The sequence below is a fragment of the Balaenoptera physalus genome (assembly GCF_965194825.1).
Source record: "Balaenoptera physalus genome assembly, chromosome: 2".
In the NCBI taxonomy this organism is placed as follows: Eukaryota; Metazoa; Chordata; class Mammalia; order Artiodactyla; family Balaenopteridae; genus Balaenoptera; species Balaenoptera physalus.
Window position 1 is genome coordinate 60,226,296 of NC_138883.1, and position 10,391 is coordinate 60,236,686.

Here is a 10,391-nt window from a genome sequence, read left to right on the forward strand (position 1 = left end):
GCTTTTTGTCTTGTTTATGGTTTCCTTTGCTGTGCAAAAGCTTTAAGTTTCATTAGGTCCCATTTGTTTATTTTTGTTTTTATTTCCATTTCTCAAGGAGGTGGGTCAAAAAGGATCTTGCTGTGATTTATGTCACAGAGTGTTCTGCCTATGTTTTCCTCTAAGAGTTTTATAGTGTCTGGCCTTACATTTAGGTCTTTAATCCATTTTGAATTTATTTTTTGTGTATGGTGTTAGGGAGTATTCTGATTTCATTCTTTTATTTATTTATTTATTTATTTCTGATTTCATTCTTTTTTACATGTGGCTGTCCAGTTTTCCCAGCACCACTCATTGAAGATGCTGTGTTTTCTCCATTGTATATTCTTGCCTCCTTTATCAAAAATAAGGTGACCAGGGCTTCTCTGGTGGCGCAGTGGTTGAGAATCTGCCTACCCATGCAGGGGACACGGGTTTGAGCCCTGGTCTGGGAAGGTCCCACATGCTGCAGAGCAACCAGGCCCGTGAGCCACAACTACTGAGCCTGCGTGTCTGGAGCCTGTGCTCCGAAACAAGAGAGGCCGCGACAGTGAGGCCTGCGCACCGCGATGAAGAGTGGTCCCCACTTGCCGCAACTAGAGTAAGCCCTTGCACAGAAAGCGAAGACCCAACACAGCCAAAAATATATAAATAAATAAATTAAAAAAAAATTCCTCCATAAAAATGCCATTAAGCTTTAAAAAAAAAAAAAAATAAGGTGACCGTACGTCTGTGGGTTTATCTCTGGGTTTCTATCCTGTTCCATTGACCCTATATTTCTGTTTTTGTGAGAGTACCATACTGTCTTGATTACTGTAGCTTTGTAGTGTAGTCTGAAGTCAGGGAGCCTGATTCTTCCAGCTCCATTTTTCTTTCTCAAGATTGCTTTGGCTATTCGGTGTCTTTTTTGTTCCATACAAATTGTGAAATTTTTTGTTCTAGTTCTGTGAAAAATGCCATTGTTAGTTTGATAGGGACTGCATTGAATCTGTCGATTGCTTTGGGTAGTATAGTCATTTTCAGAATGTTGATTCTTCCGACCAAGAACATGGTATATCTCTCCATCTGTTGGTATCATCTTTAATTTCTTTCATCAGTGTCTTATAGTTTTCTGCATACAGGTTTTTGTCTCCTTAGGTAGGTTTATTCCTAGGTATTTTATTCTTTTGGTTGCAGTGGTAAATGGGAGTGATTCCTTAATTTCTCTTTCAGATTTTTCATCACTTGTGTATAGGAATGTAAGAGATTTCTGTGCCTTAATTTTGTATCCTGCTACTTTACCAAATTCATTGATTAGCTCTAGTAGTTTTCTGGTAGCATCTTTAGGATTCTCTATGTATAGTATCATCTCATCTGCAAACAGTGACAGCTTTACTTCTACTTTCCCCATTTGGATTCCTTTTACTTCTTTTTCTTCTCTGATTTCTGTGGCTAAAACTTCCAAAACTATGTTGAATATTAGTGGTGAGAGTGGACAACCTTGTCTTGTTCCTGATCTTAGAGGAAATGGTTTCAGTTTTTCACCATTGAGGATGATGTTGGCTGTGGGTTTGTCATATATGGCCTTTATTATGTTGAGGTAAGTTCCCTCTATGCCTACTTTCTGGAGGGTTTTTATCATAAATGGTGTTGAATTTTGTCAAAAGCTTTTCCTGCATCTATTGAGATGATCATATGGTTTTTATCCTTCAATTTGTTAATATGTTTTATCATATTGATTGATACGTGCATGTTGAAGAATCCTTGCATTCCTGGGATAAACCTCACTGGATCATGGTGTATTATCCTTTTAATGTGCTGTTGGATTCTGTTTGCTAGTATTCTGTTGAGGATTTTTGCATCTATGTTCATCAGTGATATTGGCTTGTAGTTTTCTTTCTTTGTGAACATCTTTGTCAGGTTTTGTTATCAGGGTGATGGTGGCCTCATAGAATGAGTTTGGGAGTGTTCCTTCCTCTGCTATATTGTGGAAGAGTTTGAGAAGGATAGATGTTAGCTCTTCTCTAAATGTTTGATAGAATTCGCCTGTGAAGCCATCAGGTCCTGGGCTTTTGTTTGTTGGAAGATTTTTAATCACAGTTTCAATTTCAGTGCTTGTGATTGGTCTGTTCATATTTTTTATTTCTTCCTGGTTCAGTCTCGGAAGGTTGTGCATTTCTAATAATTTGTCCATTTCTTCCAGGTTGTCCATTTTATTGGCATAGAGTTGCTTGTAGTAATCTCTCATGATCCTTTGTATCTCTGCAGTGTCAGTTGTTACTTCTCCTTTTTCATTTCTAATGCTATTGATTCGAGTCTTCTCCCTTTTTTTCTTGTTGAGTCTGGCTAATGGTTTATCAATTTTGTTTATCTTCTCAAAGAACCAGCTTTTACTTTTATTGATCTTTTCTATTGTTTCCGTCATTTCTTTTTCATTTATTTCTGGTCTGATCTTTATGATTTCTTTCCTTCTGCTAACTTTGCAGGTTTTTTGTTCTTCTTTCTCTAATTGCTTTAGGTGTAAGGTTATGTTGTTTATTTGAGATGTTTCTTGTTTCTTAAGGTAGGATTGTATTGCTATAAACTTCCCTCTTAGAACTGCTTTTGCTGCATCCCATAGGATTTGGGTCCTCGTGTTTTCATCGTCATTTGTATCTAGGTATTTGATTTACTGTTTGATTTCTTCAGTGATATCTTGGTTATTTAGTAGTGTATTGTTTAGCCTACATGTGTTTGTATTTTTTTACAGATTTTTTTCCTGTAATTGATATCTATTCTCATAGCATTGTGGTTAGAAAAGATACTTGATATGATTTCAATTTTCTTAAATTTACCAAGGCTTGTTATGTGACCCAGGATATGATATATCATGGAGAATGTTCCATGAGCACTTGAGAAGAAAATGTATTCTGTTGTTTTTGGATGGAATGTCCTATAAATATCAATTAAGTCCATCTTGTTTAATGTATCATTTAAAACTTGTGTTTCCTTGTTTGTTTTCATTTTGGATGATCTGTCCATTGGTGAAAGTGGGGTGTTAAAGTCTCCTGCTATGATTGTGTTACTGTCAATTTCCCCTTTTATGGCTGTTAGCATTTGCCTTATGTATTGAGGTGCTCCTGTGTTGGGTGCATAAATATTTACAATTGTTATATCTTCTTCTTGGATTGATCCCTTGATCATTATGTAGTGTCCTTCTTTGTCTCTTGTAATAGTCTTTATTTTAAAGTCTATTTTGTCTGATATGAGAATTGCTACTCCAGCTTTCTTTTGATTTCCATTTGCATGGAATATCTTTTTCCATCCCCTCACTTTCAGTCTGTATGTGTCCCTAGGTCTGAAGTGGGTCTCTTGTAGACAGCATATATATGGGTCTTGTTTTTGTATCCATTCAGCCAGTCTGGGTCTTTTGGTTAGAGCATTTAATCCATTTACATTTAAGGTAGTTATCGATATGTATGTTCCTATTACCATTTTCTTCATTGTTTTGGGTTTGTTATTGTAGGTCTTTTCCTCCTCTTGTGTTTCCTGCCTAGAGATGTTCCTTCAGCAGTTACTGTAAAGCTGGTTTGGTGGTGCTGAATTCTGTTAGCTTTTGCTTGTCTGTAAAGGTTTTAATTTCTCCGTTGAATCTGAATGAGATCCTTGCTGGGTAGAGTAATCTTGGTTGTAGGTTTTTCCCCTTCATCACTTTAAATATGTCCTGCCACTCTCTTCTGGCTTGCAGAGTTTCTGCTGAAAGATTAACTGTTAACCTTATGGGGATTCCCTTGTGTGTTATGTGTTGTTTTTCCCTTGCTGCTTTTAAAATTTTTTCTTTGTATTTAATTTTTGATAGTTTGATTAATATGTGTCTTGGCGTGTTTCTCCTTAGATTTATCTTGTATGGGACTCTCTGCACTTCCTGGGCTTGATTGACTATTTCCTTTCCCATATTAGGGAAGTTTTCAACTATAATCTCTTCAAATATTTTCTCAGTTCCTTTCTCTTTCTATTCTTCTTCTGGGACCCCTATGATTCAAATTTTGGTGCATTTAATGTCATCCCAGAGGTGTCTGAGACTGTCCTCAATTCTTTTCATTCTTTTTTTCTTTATTCTGCTCTGTGGTAGTTATTTCCACTATTTTATCTTCCAGGTCAGTTATGCGTTCTTCTGCCTCAGTTATTCTGCTATTGATTCCTTCTAGAGAATTTTTAATTTCATTTATTGTGTTGTTCATCGTTGTTTGTTTGCTCTTTAGTTCTTCTAGGTCCTTGTTAAACGTTACTTTTATTTTCCATTCTATTTCCAAGATTTTGGATCCTCTTTACTCTTATTACTCTGAATTCTTTTTCAGGTAGACTGCCTATTTCCTCTTCATTTGTTAGGTCTGGTGGGTTTTTACCTTTCTCCTTCATCTGCTCTGTGTTTCTCTGTCTTCTCATTTTGCTTAACTTACTGTGTTTGGGGTCTCCTTTTCGCAGACTGCAGGTTTGTAGTTCCTGTTGTTTGTGCTGTCTGCCCCCAGGGGCTAAGGTTGGTTCAGTGGGTTGTGTAGGCTTTCTGATGGAGGGGACTGGTTCCTGTGTTCTGGTGGATGAGACTTGATCTTGTCTTTCTGGTGGGCAGGACCACATCCGTTGGTTTGTTTTGGGGTGTCTGTGAACTTATTATGATTTTAGGCAACGTCTCTGCTAATGGATGGGTTTTTGTTCCTGTCTTGCTGGTTGTTTGGCATAGGGTGTCCAGCACTGTGGTTTGTTGGTCCTTGAGTGGAGCTGGGTCTTAGCATTGAGATGGAGATCTCTGGGAGAGCTTTCGCCATTTGATATTACATGGAGCCGTGAGGTCGCTGGTGGACCAATGTCCTGAACTCACTTCTCCCACCTCAGAGGCACAGGCCTGACACCCAACCAGAGCACCAAGACCCTGTCAGCCACACAGCTTTGAACTTGTGGAACACAGCGCAGAGCTCTGTGATATTGGTCGCAGAGGTGACGTCTGTCTCAAGAACGATGACCCTCTCCAGGTTGGCAGGAAGAGTCTTGGTGAGGAAAAGCTTCATCAGACCGTAAATCCCAGAGTAATGTTTGTTAGGGATTCAGGAAACTTCAGACTTAAGCTCATCTGCATTGTAGAAGTCTACTCGCACAGCAGGCACCATCCAGGTCTGGAAGAACGTTGCCAGGATCTGCTCCGCGATGGAGTCGGCGATGAGGTGGAAATGCAGGGGGTTCTGCCTGTGAAACAGGACAGACTTCACCAAGGTGACAGTATCCCGGCTGATGTTGTATCTGGCATAGACAGTAGCAACGTGCATTGTTTTGCACTTCTCCGTGACCGGCTGCTGCCCACACTCGGAGCTGTTGCCTGCCACGATGCCGGCTCAGAGGTTCTTGCTGTCGCCAGTGCCCTCCTCTTTGATTCTCAAATTCTGCTGGCTTAACTGAAGATTAACACCATTCTGTTCTTTCATCTGTCGAGGGGTCAGCAAACTTTTACTGTAAAGGTTTAAAAAGTAAATATTTTAGTCTTTTGTGGGCTCTAAGGTCTCTGTGTATCAAACTGTTCAACTCTAGCATTGTAGTGGAAAACAACCATAGACAGTATTAAAATAAATTGCTCTGACTGTATTTTAAGAAAAAATTTATGTGCAGAATCAGGAGGCAGGCTGGATTTGGCCCATGGGATGTATCCTTGATCTATAGCATCCCTGAGGAAATGACAATGGGATTAGTCATCCTGGTGTCACACACGACCTCCGGAGGAGATAGTTTTAAGCATGAAATCCTACAAGGGTCATATTCCCATGGGAAAAGCAGCTGTGTTTAGGGTCTCCTCTAAGAGTCGGCAACATCAAGGAGAGGGAGGTATGCCAGAGCCTTTAGGGGAAACTGAGCACTGGGAAGGAGCAGGGAATGTAGGAAACAAGGTATAGTGCTGGCTCGTGTTGATTCAGAGTCAGGGTGGGTGGTTTGGAGAGTAAACAGCACAGCCAGTGACAGTGCCAGTGTGCTGGTGTGGGGCGATCATGTGGGTGGTAGCTTGAGTGAGATCTCAGAGATGTGTTCCAGAGGCATTGAGTGTGGTGCACTATGGGCAGCACAGAGCTGAGTGATTCTGGGACCATGGGCAACAACCTGCTCTAACACAGTTTAGGGTACCACTGAGCTGACAGCCCTGGCGGGGAACAAACCCGGGAAGGTTTGTGTGTGTGTCAGGGGTGGGGGGTGGGAGATGAGATTCTGTAGGGAATTTTGAGCTATCAAACTGCTGATCTAACCATTGATGGGACACTTCCTGTACCCACAAGTGATGGGTAAGGGCACTGTATGTGGTCCTGGGGCACATGAAGATTGTATAAGTAGCTGATTTATTTTTCCTTACATGTGCTTCCCAACATTTACCTACCCTGAAATGCCAGTTTGCTACTTTTTCTTTTCTTTTTAAAATTTGTGATTCAGAAGAGTTCTGTGAAACACATCCTGCAGTATGTTCTGCAATACAGCAAAGGATTTCTATAATCAAAGTTTTTAAAACAAAGACATTTCCCTCTAAAAGAAGAACTCAATTCCTGGGTATAAGATACTGAATTATTTTAGCTTTGTGGCTAATAGCCAAATCTTGAGTTCTTCTGTTAGAGGAAAGTGCTTTGTTTAAAGTAGTTGGGAGTGGATTGGCATGGATTGGAAGGGGAAAAAGAAACAATCTCTTCTTATGGATTCTCAATGCCTGTTTAAAAATTATGAGAAGTCTGAAGAGTAGAAATAGTAACAATAGTGAAAATCTGTTTAATTGTGTTTAATCTAGAATTTTCCTAATTTATTTGGCCATGTGTCTCTTTTCTAACACCCACTGACATATTCTGTAGAACCATTGTTCTAAGGAACAGTTTTTGCCTTTAAACCATTTCTCTAGTTGTGATCAAACCCTTCATTTAAAAGTAATCTTTAAAATAGACTTTATTATAGGTTTCTGCAAGTTACTGATATTTTTGAACCTCACCTCTAAGAAATTCAGACTGAATTCAAAGGGAACATGAGGATCATCTTGATAGAGCATTGACAGGGCTTGGTAATCGCCTAGGTTTGGAGAACGGGGGAAGAACAGAATCAGGTGATGCTCAGGCTGCTGGCTCGAGCTCCCGTGCAGATGGTGGGGCATTTCCTGGAATGAGGAGGTTTGGAGAAGACACAGGTCAGGGGTGTATCATCAAGAATGAAGGAGAGGCCAGCTGGGTCAAGAGCTGCTGAGAGGTCAAATTAAAATGTGGGAAAGAGAAATATTATTTCGCTCTGTGCTGAATGAGGCACTATGCTTAATGCTTTAATACGTATAATTCTTATAAAAATCATGGGAAGAAGTTACTACTTTATAGATGAGAGAATAGGCTCAGAGAAATTATGTAACATACCCAAAGACAAACATCTAATTGCTGGTAGCAGGAATTCAAACAGAAGTCTTTATTCTCTGAGCTACCCTTCCTTCCAAAGCTCTCTATTACAATATCAGTGTTTGCATTTTCCTATGGCTGATCATCAAGTCTTGACAATTCACATTGTAGAGGATTATAATTCTTCTTTTTTAAATAAATAAATTTATTTATGTATTTATTTATTTATTTTTGGCTGCGTTGGGTCTTTGTTGCTGTGCACAGGCTTTCTCTAGATGTGGCGAATGGGGGCTACTCTTCGTTGAGGTGCATGGGCTTCTCATCGAGGTGGCTTCTCATGTTGTGGAACATGGGCTCTAGGTGGGCGAGCTTCAGTAGTTGTGGCACGTGGGCTCAGCAGTTGTGGCTCGCCGGCTCGAGCAGGCTCAGTAGTTGTGGCGCACAGGCTTAGTTGCTCCGCAGCATGTGGGATCTTCCCCGACCAGGGACTGAACCCGTGTCCCCCTCACCAGCAGGCAAATTCTTAACTACTGCGCCACCAGGGAAGTCCCAAGGATTATAATTCTTAACTCTAATTTCTTAGTCTACTATTGCTGCATTTTGACCTTGTTATTCCTTGATGGAGGGTGGGAAGAGACAAGATATTTCCTATAAAGATTTTTGAAGGAAGACTGATGAAATTGTAACTTATTAAAAGGAGGCTATAAAATGTAACTGTAGGTGACTTCATCCTCTATTAACACAAAAAAATTATGGTATGTCATAGTTCATTCTGAAGTTTATTGCCACAAATATTGAATAAAGCATGTTATAACATTATATTGACATCCTATATCCCTCAATAACTCAAGTACTACAAAATTTTGCAATGCTGCCAGTCAAGCTGTAATTCTTGGTATAATTCCCAATAAATGTTGAAAAACTGATGGAAGAAAGCAACATGATGTAGATGAATACTTGAGCAAAGAAGAGGTCTTTCGTGTAGCCACACGGTTCTAGAAAGTGTTTAAAATTTGGTTTAAAAAATGAGTCTGACCTCTTTAGATGTTTTCCTTAGGATGTTCTAATAATTTGCAGTATAAATAGTTCTAGGTTGGCCAGGTTGACAAGTGTCAGGTGAAACTTCTCAGTTTTGTCATAGGTAGGCTGTGAAGTAAACTATTACCAGCTGGTTATTCCTGTGTGTGCAGCACCATTTGCTTCTACCAGTTGTTCAGTTATTTTGCAGATGATTATATTTGGCTGCTTAAGCACTGGATTTTTATAGAATCAATTAACTTAAGATTCTACTACCCAGCAGGCTGAATAACAAGGGTATCATTTTAGTTCAGTTTTTTTTTTAATAACAAAAAAACCTTTTGTGTAAATTTCAGGGAAGGAATTACGGAAAAAATGAAATCCTGGCTCTACAGCTGCTATGCTCGGATCAGTTGTTTTAAAATAGCACAAACCGGCACATAGTGGAAGCTCAATAAATGCAGTGGTTGATGCTGCCGATGTTATGGAGAGCCCTTAGCATTTTAGATGACTGTTTATCTTTCACCCTTCCCACAAAAAATATCTCCTGATTTGAGCCATGACACCCATGGTTCCCAGAGGCAACTGCTGTCTTTCTAGGGAAAGCAGTATAATGTAATGTTGGGAGCAAGACCTCTGGAGCCAGCCTCGGTTTGAATCCCAGCTCCTGCTAGAATAGCTGTGTGACTTTGGCAAGTTGCTTAACCTTTCTGTGTCTCAGTTTCCTCAACTGTAAAATGAGGCTGATGATAATAATAGTTCCTACCTTGTAGGGTTGTTACGAGGTTGTTATGCCTGGCACATAATAAATAAACCTCTGGGAAACGTACAGTCACTATCCTGGCTTGGAATTTCTTTATCTCAGTTCATTGTCTGTACTTTCACTCTGCTTCTGGAACTCACTCTCATGGTCACACCTTGGATACAGTCACCATTAGGAACTCATCTGCTTTTGGACCACTGCCTTTCTCTTTTTAGCTGTCCCACTTTCTAAGTTCCATCATTTATTATTTATTTATTTATTATTATTATTAAAATAATAATCCAAGCCTCTACTCCAGTATGTCAAAGGAACTAGGTATTAGATTCTCTACTAAGTTTTTTCTTCTAGAAAAGCTTTTCCTCTATGATTAGTACAAAAACATGGAAGTATTCAGTAATTAAATAAATTCTTGACTGGGTTAAGTGACGAGCAAATTTACTAACACTGGTAATTTACATGGAAATCAGAGAAATAGTGAACCTAACATTGCATTCCACGAAGTTTTTTTTTAGACAGAAATGATTAAACATGTAAATTCAAATTTAAATTATTCAAACTATAGTAGTTGCAGTATTTATTTATTTATTTATTTATTTATTTATTTATTTATTTATTTATTTATAACAGGCAGTAAGTCTTTTTTTTTTTTAATTTATGGCTGTATTGGGTCCTCTTTTCCGTGCGAGGGCTTTCTCTAGTTGTGGCAAGTGGGGGCCACTCTTCATCGCGGTATGCGGGCCTCGTTGCGGAGCACAGGCTCCAGACGCGCAGGCTCAGCAATTGTGGCTCACGGGCTCAGCTGCTCCGCGGCATGTGGGATCTTCCCAGACCAGGGCTCGAACCCGTGTCCCCTGCATTGGCAGGCAGACTCTCAACCACTGCGCCACCAGGGAAGCCCAGTAGTTGCAGTATTAACTTCAAGAATTATTAAAAGTAACTATTTTGCTAATTTGATAAACCATATATTAAATTTATGATAAATCAAAGCATTTCAAATCTTTAATATGATCCTCCTGAATTTTTAATAACACATCGAGGACTGGACTCTCCCCAGTGAATCTTTCTTTATGAAGACATTTTCCAAGGGGGAAATAAGTCCAGAAACAAGATTAATGCTATTCTGTCCATCATGCTTAATATTTTAGCACACCTGTTTGGTTTTTTTATTTTTTCTGTTTCTAAATTCAGAGCATAGGCTATTTTTGTTCCACTTACAACCTCAAACAGCTTTGGAAAAACCC

General features: G+C 39.4%; 1 pseudogene across 1 annotated transcript; it reads right to left on the reverse strand.

The window, feature by feature from the left end:
* Positions 1-304: 304 nt before the first annotated feature.
* On the reverse strand, positions 305-9,742 carry LOC309656099 (xylosyl- and glucuronyltransferase LARGE1 pseudogene; annotated as a pseudogene). Its single transcript has one exon. The product of its transcript is annotated as a xylosyl- and glucuronyltransferase LARGE1 pseudogene (transcript).
* Between the last annotated feature and the right edge of the window lie 649 nt (positions 9,743-10,391).